This window comes from Myotis davidii, unplaced genomic scaffold (assembly GCF_000327345.1).
Source record: "Myotis davidii unplaced genomic scaffold, ASM32734v1 scaffold698, whole genome shotgun sequence".
Taxonomy (NCBI): Eukaryota; Metazoa; Chordata; class Mammalia; order Chiroptera; family Vespertilionidae; genus Myotis; species Myotis davidii.
In genome coordinates, this window is record NW_006290032.1 from 118031 (window position 1) to 123597 (window position 5567).

The following is a 5567-nucleotide window of genomic DNA, read 5'->3' on the forward strand; positions in this document are numbered from 1 at the left end:
GCTTCGTTCCTGCGGGGATCTGGGCACCCGCCGCGGGAGATGGGGTGCCGGTGGGGGAGGGCCCCTGTCCGCCCTGCGCCCAACCCCCCCTCGGGGCTCATGGAGCTGGCCGCTGGGGAAGAGCAGCTCGTTTTAGTCATTTTCCCCGACACTGGTCTGTGTGATGCTGGGGCGGGAGCCGTGCCTCTGAGATTTGAACATCTCCATTGCAATCTTTGATCTATTTTTTAATTTTTTGGTTCCCAGCATGCGCCTCAGGCTCTCCCTTTGGGAACCATAGCGTTCCGTGCCACGACCAGGGGCAGCAGAGACGGGGTGGACGCGGGTCCCCTTCACGTTCAGCCGTAGAATTATGGCCTCGTTTCAGACACTGTTTTCCTTTCGCTTGGAGTTCATCCCACCACTCGGTGGAGCTGGCATTTGCGTGAAGCCGGGCCTGGGTCCGGGCAGGAGGCTCCGGTAAAACGCCTGATTAGTGGGTCAGGGCGTCCCTGGGAGGGGCTGCGGGGCATATGGCGCCGGGGGGCGGAGCGGGGTTTGTGCTCCAGCCGGTGCTGAGCGCTGCTCTCTGGGGTGAGGGACGCGGTCCCTGTGCTCAACCGTCCTCTGCTCAGAGCCTGTGCTCTGTGGGTGCTAACAGGGGGCTCCTTTTCCCCTGGGGGGGGGGGCGTCTGGGCCCTGTTTTTGGAAAGATACCCGAGGACCCCCATGGAGCTGAGCTCCCACTGACCCCGGACTCAGTGCATTGCCATGCCACCACCCCTGAGGGCCCCTGTCGGGCACCAGGCCACACACACGGTGAATTAGCGGGCATCGCAGGTTACACTGGCTGTCTGACCTCCCCAGGCCTTGCTTCAGGTGCAGTTCTTTCGTTTTGTTTTGTGTTGTTAATCTTCACCCGAAGGTATTTTTCCATTGGTTTTTGGAGAGACTGGGAGAGAGAGGGAAAGACGCACAGAGAGAAGCATCCATGTGAGAGAGACCCATGGATTGGTTGCCTCCTGCACGCGCCCCGACCAGGGCCGGGCTGGGGAGGAGCCTGCAACCCAGCTCCGTGCCCTTGACCGGAATCGAACCTGGGACCCTTCGGTTTGCAGGCTGGCGCTCTGTCCACTGAGCCACATCGGCCAGGGCTGTTTGTTCTTTTCTGTGGCCTCAAAGGTGCCCGGGCCCTTCGCCTGCAGCGGCTCCCTCCTCGCCAGGCCCGCGTTTCGGCTCCGATTCTCTCCGTGCCCGCGGCTGCACGCACTCTCCCGGGTTGCGCCACCTTCATCTCGTGTTCTCCACGCAGCCTGCCACTTCTGGCCAGGACGCTGTCACGTCCAGCTGTGAGCTAGTGACTCGCGTCCCCAGAGGGCCGGGCACACACCGGACGCCTCCTGCTCACCCGGCCTGTTTCTCAGATCTGTGCCCTTTTCTGTACTGCGTGACGATGGAGAACGCACGCCGTGACCGTGGCTCAGTGCCCGTGGCTCGGTGCCGCATTGCTCTGAACGGTTAATGGTGTGGTCATGTGACAGGGTCCTCCCGGCTTCCTATCTGGATGCTGTCCCTCGGCCAGACCCCCAGAAATGGGGGATCAGGGCGGATCACGGCGCAGCGACTGCTTGTTCTTGTTCCGGTTTTTACGCTCACCTGTGGGTGGTCCTCCCCTCCCACGGCAGAGGCAGGCGTGCTGCGTGGGTGCTCACAGCTCTTGGAGGCTGAGCGTGGGGCTGGCTCTCAGCGGAATCGGTTTTATTTTCTAGATTCACATCCCCCTGCCTCCTCCCCCAACCACACACACACACACACACACACACACACACACACACACACACACACGGCCACGGAGCCAGCTCTGAAATGTGGTTGGAGACAAGAAAAAGGCGTCTCCCCATCATTCCCTAAGGCAGTTTGTGAGGAAATGGACACGGATGGTGGATGGTGGCAGGTTAGTGGCTCCCTGAGCTCCCTCCCAGAAAGTGACCAAAGATTATTGCGCTGTGTTTCCTGGTGCCATTTGCTACCCAGGGGTCACCTCAGCCGTGCAGACACTGGGCATCACGTAACGTACACGCTCATCCTTAACGTGTCCTTCAGATGAGCCTGCTTACGCCCCAAGCTCAGGTAGGCCTGCCCGCTGTGGAGAAAAGCCGACTGTAAAGCTTAAAAAAAAACCCAAAGAGGTTGATTTTGAAGAGCTTTTTCACTCAAGTGAAAATTATTGCGTATTGAAAACAGGTCAATGAAGTAGCCTCATATTTGGGTTTATTTTTAATATTCTTGTGTGGGCTTTCTGTTAATTAGAAATATATCTTCGCATGATGATTTTGTGCTCCGTGACACGTTTTAAAATCAATTTTAATTCTTTGTGAACTTGAAACATGCTGTGAGCGAGGCTGCAGTCCCTCTGCCCAGTCCTCCCGGGTGTGGTCTTTCCGTGGCCACAATTACGTCCTGCGGGACCTGCTTTCAGTCGCATGAGAAGCAGACTGGATCGTGGGGTAACGCGTCCCGGCTTCTCTGGGCCACGTGTTGGACAGCTGACGTCGAACTAGACGAGAACCAGTGTGTGCTGTGTCTGCGTCCTGCTCCTCGAGCTGGAGTAGCAGTAAGCTGTGAGCAAATGGTCCACGGTGCAGATGCATTGAAACGAACGAATTTAGCGTTTATTTGCTTAAACGAGTACATCGATATTTTAGCTTTTTATAGGGAGAAGAGGATGTTATTAGCTGACATTAATTTGAGTCATTTCTTTTTACGGCCAGATAGCTCGTGTCCAGGGTGGGGTCTAAGAGTGTAGGCTTGAGGAGGATGCTGGAAGGAACGATTAAGTTCCTCACACTTGTGAGATGCAGTTCTAAAGAGAGCTTTCAAGTAAAATGTTCTTTCCACAACCACACGCTATTTCTCAACTGTACTTTTTTTTTTAATTTGGGAAATAAATTATTTTCAGGGGCTGGTTAAACGCACACACACACACACACACACACACACACTCTCATCCTTGAAAGCAAAGCATATCTATACTAATAAAAGGGTAATATGCTAATTAGACCTGGTCGACCAGCCATCTTCCAGACATCCAACTTCCTTCCAGACAAAGCCATGGTGGTGGGGGCCGAGGCAGAGGCAGTTGGGGGCAAGATCAGGCCAGCAGGGGAGGGCAGTTGGGGGCGATCAGGCAGGCAGGCAAGTGGTTAGGAGCCAATCGTCCCAGATTGCAAGAGGGATGTCCGACTGCCGGTTTAGGCCAGATCCCACAGGGGTCCCAGATTGGAGAGGGTGCAGGCCGGGCTGAGGAACTCCCCTTCCATGCACAAATTTTGTGCACTGGGCCTCTAGTCTTTAAATAATCTTCCTCATTTAAACAAAATCGATTATTTTCAAATAAATAGGTATGTTCTCCATTTCTCTGCACGGGTAACCCCTTTTCCAAGACATCGTCATGCCTGCCACCCGCGGTGGCACTATCCCATGTCAGAGGCCATGTGTGTGCCTGGTCCTTAGGACCCTGATGCTGAAGAAGCCCTTCCCGTGACTTTACTTTGTCCGATGACTAAGCCCGGGCTCCTATTCCCCGTGAAAAGCTGATGATGTATTTGTCAGGTGCCAGTCTGGCCCTGTGTCCACCATGTCTCCATCCAGGAACAGCCCGCCATCACCCGTGGGGACCGTGCTGAGTCAGAGGGGGCAGAGCTGGGATGGGAACCCAGGCTCCAAAGTTCTTTGGAGGAAAACGGGGGCTGGGCTTCCTACACAGAAGGCAGGGCCTCATAACTCAGCACTCCGTCTGCTGAGGCCTCCCTCTCTTCACCTCCACCTGCTTCCTACAACGAAGAGAATCTAATTAGTGTGAGAATTCGTCAGAGGACCTATCTGAGAGGATACTACATACATTCCAGGTGGTGATTCTGTTGTAACGGCACCGAAATACCTCATGAGATTTCTTAGAAAATGAGCATGAGAAGTCCACGTTGGCTTCTTAAATGCAGCCATTGCTATCAATGATGGGCTGTAATTTTATCATCATTCTTTCCTATTTTTTTTTAAATTAGGACTTTAAAATGTGTCTGCATATCTGCATTTATGCAGCCGGCACGGAAAGGTGGTTTTGCGTGGGAGAAAGCAGAGAATAAAAGCAAACTTTCAAGTCCTTTCCATTGATTGTCGGAGAGAAAGGTCCTGATCAGCTCTTTGCTTTTGTTTTTATGGATGTTATTATTATTTTGGAGGGATTAAGGCTTATCATTTTGAGGACATCTTTGGGAGGCCCCCCTGCCCCCATATTTTCCTGGTCTCTCTGCTTATTAAACTGATGACAATGAGAATACTTATTGAATATATATAATGGGTTTATCACCAACTTGCAAGGGGACATGAGAGATGATGATTTTTTTAAAATCCTCACATGAGGATATGCTTTTGTTGATTTAAGAGAAAAAGGGCCGAAACCGGTTTGGCTCAGGGGATAGAGTGTCGGCCTGCGGACTGAAGGGTCCCGGGTTCGATTCCCGTCAAGGGCATGTACCTGGGTTGCGGGCACATCCCCAGTAGGAGGTGTGCAGGAAGCAGCTGATCGATGTTTCTCTCTCATCGATGTTTCTCACTCTCTATCCCTCTCCCTTCCTCTCTGTTAAAAAATCAATAAAATATATTTTAAAATATATTTATATAAATTTTATTGATTTTTTTACAGAGCGGAAGAGAGAGAGAGAGAGAGAGAGAGAGACATCGACTGATTACCTCCCATATGCGCCCCAAACAGGGATCAAACCTACAACCTGTAGGTGCCCTGTCTGGAATTGAACCCGCCACCTTTCGGTGTACAGGGCGATGCACCAAGAGCCCCCAGGGGCGAGGGCCGAGGTGCAGACTTTTAAAAAAGGTGATGATGGTGGCACCCTTTTGGAAACGGAAGGAAGTCTTATTTGCAAGGACAGAGAGGCATGTACCGTGTACACGTGGAATCGTGTTAAAGAATGAGTGGTAAATAGACGGACGGTGCAGTGCTGGCCGTGCCCACGTTGCCTGGTGGCCCGTGGGTGTCCCGTCGGGTGGGAGAAGCGTGGGCAGCCCGGTGTCCGTCCGTTTGTCCGTCCATCCATCCGTCCTGCCTGGAGTTTCTGGGCGCTCAGCAGCCTGATTCCGAAAGGAGCTCACGCCAGGCTGTCAGCCCAGAACACGCACACAGATTTCTGGGCAGCAAACCAAGCGGTGTCATCGGAAATACCACTCAGAACGGGTCGGCCTGCGTGACGCACGGCCTTCCAGAACCCTCCATGTGGAAAATCCCAGGAACGTTTTGGGAGCATCCAGTTGTCTGTCTGGAGCTTCCTGTCACCTGTCCACGTAGGAGCGCTTCCAGAGCCCACGGGCACGGGCAGGCATGGGCGCCGCCCTCCGTCGGACACGGGCCCTCATGTCCCAGTGGCCGCTGTACGTGGAGATTTCTGCGTTGTGTTGGTTTGCTTTCCCACTTGAGCAGAAATAAAAGGTTCCCACACATCTGTTTACATGTGGAGGCTGCCATAGAAACATGATCTTTAATTTTTGTTATGTATTTTTATTGATTTCAGAGAAGA

At 53.1% G+C, this 5567-nt stretch overlaps 1 long non-coding RNA gene across 1 annotated transcript in view; it reads right to left on the reverse strand.

The window, feature by feature from the left end:
- The window catches only part of LOC107182942, a 13199-nt gene that overhangs the window by 1069 nt on the left and 6563 nt on the right, over positions 1-5567 (reverse strand). Inside the window, exon 2 of the long non-coding RNA XR_001513698.1 lies at positions 3425-3434. This is a non-coding gene — a long non-coding RNA (uncharacterized LOC107182942). The remainder of the gene's footprint in view (positions 1-3424; positions 3435-5567) is intronic.